This window comes from Aegilops tauschii, chromosome 2 (assembly GCF_002575655.3).
Source record: "Aegilops tauschii subsp. strangulata cultivar AL8/78 chromosome 2, Aet v6.0, whole genome shotgun sequence".
In the NCBI taxonomy this organism is placed as follows: Eukaryota; Viridiplantae; Streptophyta; class Magnoliopsida; order Poales; family Poaceae; genus Aegilops; species Aegilops tauschii.
This window is the reverse complement of record NC_053036.3, coordinates 479,570,777-479,583,168: the sequence shown is the minus strand read 5'-3', so window position 1 is coordinate 479,583,168 and position 12,392 is coordinate 479,570,777.

Here is a 12,392-nt window from a genome sequence, read left to right as displayed (position 1 = left end):
CGGGTATGATAGATTCTAACGTTCGAATACAACGGGTGTTGACGAGCCTAGCATGTACAGACATGGCCTCGGAACATATGCGAAACACTTAGGTTGACTTGACGAGCCTAGCATGTACAGACATGGCCTCGGAACACAAGAGACCGAAAGGTCGAACATGAGTCGTATAGCAGATACGATCAACATGGAGATGTTCACCGATGATGACTAGTCCGTCTCACGTGATGATCGGACACGACCTAGTTTGACTCGGATCATGTATCACTTAGATGACTAGAGGGATGTCTATCTGAGTGGGAGTTCATTAAATAATTAGATGAACTTCATTATCATGAACATAGTGAAAAGGTCTTTGCAAATTATGTCATACGCTTTAGTTCTACTGTTTAAGATATGTTCCTAGAGAAAATTTAGTTGAAAGTTGGTAGTAGCAATTACGCGGACTGGGTCCGTAAACTGAGGATTGTCCTCATTGCTGCACAGAAGGCTTATGTCCTTAATGCACCGCTCGGTGTGCTGAACCTCAGCGTCGTCTGTAGATGTTGCGGAACATCTGACATACACTTTTTGATAACTACGTGATAGTTCAGTGCGTAATGATAACGGTTTAGAATTGTGGCACCAAAGACGGTTTTGAAACGTCGCAGAACATATGAGATGTTCCGAAGACTGAAATTGGGATTTCAGACTAGTGCCCACGTCAAGAGGTATGAGACCTCTGACAAGTTTCTTAAGCCTGCAAACTAAGGGAGAAAAGCTCAATCGTTGAGCATGTGCTCAGATTGTCTGAGTACCACAATCGCTTGAATCGAGTGGGAGTTAATCTCCCAGATGAGATAGTGATGGTTCTCCATAGTCACTGCCACCAAGCTAGTAGAGCTTCATGATGAACTATAACATATCAGGGATAGTTATGATGATCCTTGAGCTATTCACGATGTTTGACACCGCGAAAGTAGAAATCAAGAAGGAGCATCAATTGTTGATGGTTAGTAAAACCACTAGTTTCTAGAAGGGCAAGGGCAAAAGGTATACTTCATGAAAACAACAAATCGTTTGCTGCTCTAGTGAAGAATCCCAAGGTTGAACCCAAACCCGAGACTAAGTGCTTCTGTAATGAGGGGAACGGTCACTGAAGCAGTACTACCCTAGATACTTGGTAGATGAGAAGGCGGGCAAGGTCGACAGAAGTATATTGGATATACGTTATATGAATGTATACTTTACTAGTACTCCTAGCAGCACCAGGGTATTAGATACCGGTTCGGTTGCTAAGTGTTAGCAACTCGAAATGAAAGCTGCGGAATAATCGGAGACTAGCTAAAAGTGAGATGACGATATGTGTTGGAAGTGTTTCCAAGGTTGATGTGATCAAGCATCGCATGCTCCCTCTACCATCGAGATTTGGTGTTTGCGTTGAGCATGATTGGATTATGTTTATCGCAATACGGTTATTCATTTAAGGAGAATAATGGTTACTCTGTTTATTTGAATAATACCTTCAATGGTCTTGCACCTAAAATGAATCTCGATCGTAGTGATACACATGTTCACGCCAAAAGATATAAAATAGTAATGATAGTTCCACATACTTGTGGCACTGCCACTTGAGTCATATTGGTATAGAACGCATGAAGAAGCTCCATGTAGATGGATCTTTGGACTCACTCGTTTTTGAAAGGATTGAGACATGCGAACCATGTCTATTGGTATACATGCGTGAAGAAACTCCATGCAGATGGATCATTTGGACTCACTTGATTTTGAATCACTTGAGACATGCAAATCATACCACATGGGCAAGATGACTGAAAGGCCTCGTTTTCAGTAAGATGGAACAAGAGAGCAACTTATTGGAAGTAATACATTTTGATGTATGCAGTCCAATGAGTGCTGAGGCATGCGGTGGATATCGTTATGTTCTTACTTCACAGATGATTTGAGTAGATGCTGAGTGTATTTACTTGATGAAACACAAGTCTGAATTATTGAAAGGTTCAAGTAATTTCAGAGTGAAGTTGAAGATCGTCGTGACAAGAGGATAAAATGTCTGTGATATGATCATAGAGATGAGTATCTGAGTTACGAGTTTGGCACACAATTAAGACATTGTGGAAAGTGTTTCACAAGTAATACCGCCTGGAACACCATAGTGTGATGGTGTGTCCGAACATCATAACTGCACCCTATTGGATATGGTGCATACCATGATGTCTCTTATCGAATTACCACTATCGTTTATGGGTTAGGCATTAGAGACAACCGCATTCACTTTAAAAGGGACACCACGCAATTCCGTTGAGACGACACTGTTTAGAGAAACCTCAGTTGTCGTTTCTTAAAAGTTTGGGGCTGCGATGCTTATGTGAAAAAGTTTCAGGCTGATAAGCTCGAACCCAAAGCGGATAAATACGTCTTCATAGAATACCCAAAAACAGTTGGGTATACCTCCTATTTCAGATCTGGAAGCAAAAGTAATTGCTTCTAGAAACGGGTCCTTTCTCGAGGAAAAGTTTCTCTCGAAAGAATTGAGTGGGAGGATGGTGGAGACATGATAAGGTTATTGAACCGTCACTTCAACTAGTGTGTAGCAGGGCACAGGAAGTTGTTCCTGTGGCACCTACACCAATTGAAGTGGAAGCTTATGATAGTGATAATGAAACTTCAGATCAAGTCACTACCAAACCTCGTAGGACGACGAGGATGCGTGCTACTTCAGAGTGGTACGTGATCCTGTCTTGAAAGTCATGTTGTTAGACAACAATGAACCTACGAGCTATGGAGAAGCGATGGTGGGCCCATATTCCGACAAGTGGTTAGAAGCCATGAAATCCGAGATAAATGGATCTTTAAGAAGAAGACGAACGTGGACGGTAAGGTTACCGTCTATGAAGCTCGACTTGTGGCAAAGAGTATTTTCACAAGTTCAAGGAGTTGACTACGATGAGATTTTCTCATCCGTAGCGATGCTTAAGTCTGTCAGAATCATGTTAGCATTAGTTGCATTTATGAAATCTGGCAGATGGATGTCAAAACAAGTTTCCTTACCAGTTTTCGTAAGGAAAGGTTGTATGTGATACAATCAGAAAGGTTTTGTCGATCCTAAGGATGCTAAAAGGTATGCTAGCTCCAGCGATCCTTCCATGGATTAGAGCAAGCATCTCGGAGTCAGAATATACGCTTTGATGGAGTGATCAAAGTTTTTGGGTTTATACAAAGTTTGTTAGAAACTTGTATTTACAATAAAGTGAGTGGGAGCGCTACAACATTTCTGATAAGTATATGTGAATGACATATTGTTGATCCGAGATGATGTAAAATTTCTGGAAAGCATAAAGGGTTGTTTGAAAGGAGTTTTTCAAAGGAAGACCTGGATAAAAGCTGCTTACATATTGGGCATCAAGATCTATAGAGATAGATCAAGACGCCCGATGATACTTTCAAAGAACGCACACCTTGACATGATTTTGAAAGAGTTCAAAATAGATCAGCAAAGAAGGAGTTCTTGGCTATGTTACAAGGTGTGAGTATTGAGTAAGACTCAAGACCTGACCACAGCAGAAGAGAGAGAAAGGACGAAGGTCGTCCCCTATGCTTTAGACGTAGGCTCTATAGTATGCTATGCTGTGTACCGCACATATAGTGTGCCTTGCCATGAGTTGGTCAAGGGGTACAATAGTAATCCGGGAATGGATCACATGACAGCGGTCGAACTTATCCTTAGTATCTAGTGGACTAAGGAATTTTCTCGATTATGGAGGTGAAAAGGAGTTTGTCGTAAAGGGTTACGTCGATGCGAACTTTGACACTAATCCGGATGGCTCTGAGTAGTAAACCGGATTCGTATAGTAGAGCAGTTATTTGAAATGGCTCCAAGTAGCGCGTGGTAGCATCCACAAGATGACATAGATATTCGTAAAGCACACACGGATCTGAAAGGTTCAGACCCGTTGACTAAATAACCTCTCTCACAAGCATAACATGATCAAACCAGAACTCATTGAGTGTTAATCACATAGAGATGTGAACTAGATTGTTGACTCTAGTAAACTCTTTGGATGTTGGTCACATGGTGATGTGACCTGTGAGTGTTAATCACGTGGTGATGTGAACTAGATTATTGACTCTAGTGCAAGTGGGAGACTGTTGGAAATATGCCCTAGAGGCAATAATAAATAGGTCATTATTATATTTCCTTGTTCATGATAATCGTTTATTATCCATGCTAGAATTGTATTGATAGGAAACTCAGATACATGTGTGGATACATAGACAACACCATGTCCCTAGTAAGCCTCTAGTTGACTAGCTCGTTGATCAATGGATGGTTACGGTTTCCTGACCATGGACATTGGATGTCGTTGATAACGGGATCACATCATTAGGAGAATGATGTGATGGACAAGACCCAATCCTAAGCCTAGCACAAGATCGTGTAGTTCGTTTGCTCAGAGCTTTTCTAATGTCAAGTATCATTTCCTTAGACCATGAGATTGTGCAACTCCCGGATACCGTAGGAATGCTTTGGGTGTACCAAACGTCACAACGTAACTGGGTGGCTATAAAGGTGCACTACAGGTATCTCCGAAAGTGTCTGTTGGGTTGGCACGAATCGAGACTGGAATTTGTCACTCCGTGTAAACGGAGAGGTATCTCTGGGCCCACTCGGTAGGACATCATCATAATGTGCACAATGTGACCAAGGAGTTGATCACGGGATGATGTGAGTTACGGAACGAGTAAAGAGACTTGCCGGTAACGAGATTGAACAAGGTATAGGAATACCGACGATCGAATCTCGGGCAAGTAACATACCGATAGACAAAGGGAATTGCATACGGGATTGATCGAATCCCCGACATCGTGGTTCATCCGATGAGATCATCGTGGAACATGTGGGAGCCAACATGGGTATCCAGATCCCGCTGTTGGTTATTGACCGGAGAACGTCTCGGTCATGTCTGCATGGTTCCCGAACCCGTAGGGTCTACACACTTAAGGTTCGATGACGCTAGGGTTATAGGGAAAGTATGTACGTGGTTACCGAATGTTGTTCGGAGTCCCGGATGAGATCCCGGACATCACGAGGAGTTCCGGAGGTAAAGATTTATATATGGGAAGTCCTGTTTTGGTCACCGGAAAAGTTTTGGGTGATATCGGTAATGTACCGGGACCACCGGGAGGGTCCCGGGGGTCCACCAAGTGGGGCCACCGGCCCCAGAGGGCAGCATGGGCCAAGTGTGGGAGGGGACCAGCCCCAGGTGGGCTGGTGCGCCCCCCACCAGGGCCCAAGGCGCCTAGGGTTTGGGGAGGGGGCGCCTCCACCTTGCTTGGGGGGCAAGTTTCCCCCTCTCCCCCCTTGGCCGCCGCCCTAGATGGGTTTTGGGGCTGCCGCACCCCTTGGGGTGGAAACCCTAGAGGGGGCGCAGCCCTCTCCCTCTCCCCTATATATAGTTGAGGTATTAGGGGCTGCAAACACATGAGTTTTCCTCTCCCTGGCGCAGCCCTACCTCCTTCTCCTCCTCTCCCGCGGTGCTTGGTGAAGCCCTGCGGGATTGCCACGCTCCTCCATCACCACCACGCCGCCGTGCTGCTGCTGGATGGAGTCTTCTCAACCTCTCCCTCTCTCCTTGCTGGATCAAGGCGTGGGAGACGTCACCGGGCTGCACGTGTGTTGAACGCGGAGGCACCGTTCTTCGGTGCTTAGATCGGAATCAACCGCGATCTGAATCGCTACGAGTACGACTCCCTCATCCGCGTTCTTGCAACGCTTCCGCATCGCGATCTACAAGGGTATGTAGATGCACTCCCCTTCCCCTCGTTGCTAGATTACTCCATAGATTGATCTTGGTGATGCGTAGAAAATTTTGAATTTCTGCTACGTTCCCCAACAGTACATGGGGAGACCATGGCGCCAAGATGGTGTCTTCGAGGAGGGCTGCTCTATGCCGCTAAGGGAAGTTGCCGTTATCAAGAGGTTGCCTAACGGTGATGGGATTTCTATCATGTCCTATATAAAAGGGCTTGGTGTGAAACTTCGTGACATTCTCTTTACGTTGCACTGCCCATCCGCCACCGTGGCCCTGACTTTCACAGAACGATGGTTCTATGTCTCTTCCGAGTTCACGGAGGAGCCACTATATGCCAGTGCTGGTCTTGATTTCATTGACATTGTTGTTCCCCTGGAGAATCTGATCAAGAAACTTTACCAGATGTATGAGCAAGACGAGCAAGAAAAAAAGGCCATGGATGAGAAACAACATCATGATGATACAGATACAGAGGCGATGATGCAGCAGCAAAAGGAGCTAACGGTTCAGGTGGAGGAGCATGAGAGGAACAAGTTGGAAGAGCTGCAGAGGAGGAGGGCCGAGAGCAAGAAACAGAAGCACCGGCGTAAGGAAATGAAGGAGGCAGCTAATCGGATGAAGGGGGTAGCAAGAACAGAGGAAGAACAAGATGATGCTTACTTTTGCACCCCGACATTTCCCCTTCTGGAAGAATCTGATTGGGGGAATCCATCGGAAGAGGAGCTGTCCCAAATGTAGGAATGCATGCTATTGCATCAGGAGACTATGAAACCTACAGAGTAAATTGTGTGATTTTGACTGCTAATATTTGATAGAAGTATAGAACCATACTTTTCGCTCACTTGTGCTGTCAAGTAATTCCTGTGAACTCACCTGCATTTACACCTAAAATATATTATATCTGATCATTCCTTGATATAGTAACGTACATTGTGAGTCTGTGTGACCTGGATTCCCTCCATAAGACAACATTAGGGAAATATAACTTCACTAATGAGGCGGTAAAAACAATATGAATTACTGAAATGTGTTGATCGTCTGCATTGTGTGATTTTAATTTCATCAACTGCAGATTGTGATATATGGCATGTTCTCACAGTTCCAATGGTGATGAAATGATCCCTTATGTTTATATTAATATTGTTGCCTTTCTGCGTAACATATAAACCCCAGCCATGGCTGAATGGATTATGTTTCCACTACACAGTTGGGACATGTGTCAGATATTTTGGCTAACTTCTCTGCTTTTTAATGTGCATCCCCTTTTAGTGAAATTTGCATGGGTGTGGATAATTATCATGAACCAGGATGCTTGATTTAACCTGATCGTTGATTGATACTCCTGCATACTCCTGAAATTAGGTGTTCATATTATCATATAGATGTCAAGTCAAACTGATTGTGTTGGAGCTAAATAGCTCAACACGTTCTCGCTGCAAATGATATGAGCTGTCTTAATTCATGTTAAAATAAATCTGTGCTGGCCTTGTGTTCCTGTTTTCCTTTCTGAACAGTATGTGCAAGGCCAAATCCAGAGCCAAAGAAAAAAAAAGAAAAAGGATCAATGTAGTTATTTTGCGCTTGCAGTCGACGATGTAGGCAAACCCATAGGCCATGTTGGCGAGGGTCGCCTCGTGCAGGTCCCGGCTGGCCGTGGCCGTGGCGTCGGCCGAGAAGAACACCCGGAAGCCCCTCACAAACGCGTCCCGCATGGTGGTCTCGCAGCACAGGTTGGTCATCACGCCCGCCACGACCACCTCCTCCACGCACATCCCGCCGAGCGCCTCCTCGAGCCCCCTGACGCGAAGGCGCTGTACGGCCTCTTCTCCACCACGAGGTCACCGGCGGTGCGATCTAGCTCAAATGCTCCTACGTGAACAGTAAAATTAAAAAAAATCTGTGATATATTTTAAGAAATGTTTGTTGTGCATACAAAATTTCATCACGAAATCACATTGGTGAAAGTCGTGGCAAAAAAACCAATATCAAAGGTACAAAATGTAAACATTTTCAGAGCATCAATTTTGTTCTTATATGTAACTATCACAAGGATGATGACTCAAAGTTTCTAGGATGGTGGGACTTGAGGCCAAACCATACAGTTTACTTTCAACTTCTCTTGTTGATATTTTTGGCACATACTTAATGAAATATGCATAAATATGTGCTTGTTCTTATATGTTTGCACCAGATGCATGCATTAGTTTTATGGAAATTGAAATGGAAAACACTTGCGTCTGAGCACTTGTGATCCTCATAATAGTAAGTTTGTAATAAATTTTGGAACCTGAAGGTTGAAGTCAGCAAAGATAGCATATACACCTATATTCAAATAATTGTACATAAGTGTCATCCAGGATTGAACCAAAGCTATGAATGCACATAAGCAAAAGAAGTGCACACCGGACCGCTTCAAGAGACGCGCCCATGGCATGTCCTAGCCACTAGTTCGGTTATAACGGGAAGCAAACAAACAAATTCCCTAAGAGTATTTGGTGCTTGCCCCAAGTGGGTACTTTTCTCTTACCGGTAACTTTCAGGTTATTTGAACATATATTCAGTATATATTTGAACATAAGTTCAAATTCAAATATAGTATTGATTTAAATTCAAATGCCCAAAATAAATCCTTAAAAATGTTCATTATTTTTGGTTTGGACCAAACCCTTGCCAAAATTATTAAACATTAATTAAGGAAATTTTGGTTTCATTGAATGCAATTTTCAAGGTTCTTGCCCTTCTTTTAGAAATGCACTTTCGAGGCTTTAAAAATCCCCAATTCAAGTTTCAAAAATTGAAGGACGATGCATGATGCTCACTAATGCAATTAATTGCCACAATCTACACTGCAAGATTCTAGGGCTGTGACATATACTTTATGGGTTGATGGCTCTCGATCCATCAGCATGTCATCTAGTGCTTCAACTCGACTTGATGGTGGCAGTTACGATGAGTATGTTACACTTGGTGCTTCTTCCTTGTTTTGTCTTTGTGGTCTTTTCTCCAACCATACGACAAAGAAACGGTTTCGGTAGCCCGCCTTACAAAAGGTGTGTCCATAGTGCATTCTAGGATCTAAGTTTCGTAAATATTGCGGTGAACGATTTATGTGGCTCTCAATATTTTTTATAGCCAAGGTTCTGCATGTTGGGTGTTTTGTAAACTTGGAGACAACAAACTTCAAAGGACCTAGAGTAACTTTTGGTTTTTTCATGGATCTTTGTTGTTCATATTTTCTCAGTTTGTTAATATAATGTACCCCCTTGTGTTATCTGTGAAGTTCGGTGGTTTGGTAAATGAAAGTCTATGTGCTCAGTTATATGGATGTGTTTCGGGGAATGAAAATGATATGGTTTTGTTGAGCTGGACCGGTGATCGCTGTTTTGGACACGAACGCCAGGGCCCGCAAGTAGGCAGTTGCAGATACGTGCTGCCACCCTCTGCCTAGGGTCTGCAGGACCGGGACCGGCATTTTGGAGAGTCTGATGCAAGCTGGGTACAATGGCCCAATGGCTATAACAGAATGAAAGAAGTATGTCCACGAGTATATATTGCACTATGAACGTCATTATAACAAAATGTACATAGAAATGTAATTTATATGTACAAATAATGTCTGAATACATCATTTGTATGTGATAATATGATACAAATGATAATTACAGGGTGTATATGTATTGAAGTTCCAATTTAAGCGAGAACCCAATTCGGTGCCTAGGCTCATCTGCACCCAGTCAAAAAAACAATCAAAACAAATACTAACAAAATTTAAAAAAATCCAATTTTTTTGTGTGATAGACAATTTTATGCGTGAGGTTCGCTCCAAATTTCAACTTATTTGGACATCTGAGCAGCTCTCAACAAAAAAAAACAAATCGGGTCAGAACAGTGTGTGAACAGTAAACTTTTTTATGGACCCTGAATTTTTCTTTTTTGCTGAGAGTTTCTCGGATGTCCAAATGAGCTGAAACTTGGAGCGCGCCTCACGCATAAACTTATCTACCACACAATTTTTTATAGAATTTTTTTAGTATTTGTTTTGATTTTTTTCGTCGGGGGGTGCAGATGAGCTCGGGAGCAAATGCCGCACTCTTTGTAGCTAGTAAAGAAATTTAGTGTGGTGCCGCCGGGGGGGGGGGGGGAGGGGGTGGGTGGGGGGGCAGAGCTCCCTCCCTCTGCTATCATAAGGTGGGCCAGGGTTATTAGTTAGATGTTCATCGGTAAAGTTATTTTTTATGTTTATCTTTTCTGATGGTGGTAGTGAAGTTATTTTGATAAGCTCAAAAGGATCATTAGTTCACTTATTTTCCAAACAAGGACCATTTTTGCAGCCCCAAATTTTGCAGAGCACAAAGGCAATACCAACAGTGATCAGAAGTCTCTCATGTTTCGAGAATTTCTTAAGCCAAACATAAAGAGACTATGCACATAAGTGGAATTTGAAAGCACATCGAATTAAGCTCGATTGCAAACTAGTTAACCAACTGAGCATTTACCCGCAAAAGAAAGCTGAGCATGTTAAAAACAATCGTTGGATTGGTCGTGCATGGTACACAAAACGTATGGTCGTGCATGGACGACGCACTCTTGGTCAGCCTCAAATTCTCCGTAAAGCACATCTCGGTGCAGTGGAGTACAAGGCAAATCTGGAAACAGGTAGTGTGCAGCGTAGGTGAATTGGGCGTGACTGCCGGAGATAAGTGGACACAAGTAATAAGAAACAATTTTTTTTTCGCAGCATTAGGGCATCTCCAACGAAGACCCGTAAATTTTCTCCCGCATCCATCCGCGGACAAGGGTACCGGTCTGCGTACATGAATGCGCGAGGACGCCATCCATTGTAATTGCATACATCCAGCCTTCCTTTTTTTTTCAAGTCCGCACGATCAAATAGCCGCATGCAAAGGGTACAGATGTTCAAATAGCCACATGCAGCACTAGTTACAATTTAAAAAAGTTCAGATATTACATCCCAACATTGTTGTCCCCTTTCACCGCCCACTGATGATCAATTAGATCTTCCTTCAGCTGCTCATGAGTTGGTCGATGCCGAATTTGTTGATGCATTTGAATAGACTCTTCAAACGTGGTCGGATTCTGCTCCGGAAGTTGGATAGGATCACCCATGTTCTCAAATTCCAGAGCTGCAGCAGCATCGTCACCCTCTTCCTCGACGATCATGTTGAGAACATGCTCCTTCGCGTCTTCAAGGACTATCTGCATCATCCCATCTCATCGGAGTACTCCTCCTCATCTGGCGAGTCATCGGACGACTCAACATACTGCTCGTATATGTACTCCAAATCAGAATCAATTGGTAGAAAGAAGACGGGACAACTGTTTTTACCTCTGACGATTCATCGAACAGTTGTTGGGCATGGTGAGACTAACAGTAGCGGATGGTACCTGGCGAGGCGGCCGGAGGACAGGGGTTGAACGGAGACAGAGGAGAAGCAGAGTCGAGCCCTGCTAGAGCGCTAGAGGTGGCGGTGACACAGAGTTCCTGCAGGGGTGTGGCATGGTGGCCAGGGTGGTGGAACGGCGGCGAAGGCAAGAGAGAAAGAAGGAAAGAGAGAAAACGGGGAGGATGGAGTCGCGGGGTCTGGGAAGGGTTTCGGGTGGGCCGGGGGTGTCGAACTCGTACGTTTCGCGTGTCCGACTCCCACAAAGCTCCCCCACTTTTGTCTCCGGAGGTGCCCGGCGTTGGTCGAGACGCGGTATTGTTCTCAGTTAGGACAAGCGCTTTTGTTAGCCGTTGGTGGTTGTATTTGGTCTTACTTGCTGTGGTCTCCCTGCTACGCTCGTTGTTCACAATGAGTGATAGTATTCTTGTACTTACGATTCTGTCTTCTATAAAGCTATGGTACGCCTAAGCGTACTATTAAAAAAAATTATCTCTAGTTCGCGCGAGAAATCGTGTCCAAACATCGCACGAACCGATACAACCCGTGTTGGATGACTTCTGCGGTCCGGATAGATAAGGGCCATATTGCCTGCAAGCTGCTACTGAGAGCATCTCCAGCCGTTGGCCCCCAGGGGGCGCCTAAAATCGCCGCCTGGGGGTGAGCCGGCGCAAAAAATCGGCCTGGGGACGAGTTGGTCCCCAGCCGCCCGCCCCAGGCGCGTTCAAAAAAGGCAAATATATAGCAAATTTCGGCGAAGTTCGGCATATATTACATAATAGTCGCGGATTTTTATTACATAATATATCTAATTAAATAAGAAACTGACTGAACGCGGAGTAGTCGCCGTCGTCGCCGCCATCCTCGCCGCTGTCGTCGTCGTCAGGCTTCTCCTCCTTGACGCGGCCGTCCCTGGTGGACCCCTGACCGGCGTCGCCAATGCGGACTGGTGGCGGCGGTTCGTCGTCGTCGTCGCTGTCCTCGATGACGACGACTCCTCCTTCGTCGCGGCCCCGGCGGCGCTTCTGCGCCGCAGGGCGGCGCACTGGCGCTCCCTCGCCATCTTCAGGGAGTCCGCGCGCGCCCATTCCAGGGCCGCGTCGTCGTCGAGCTCGACGTCGCCGCCGTGCTCCGTCTTCACCGCGGGGAGGCCCGGCTCCGTCTTCACCGGCGCGAGCCC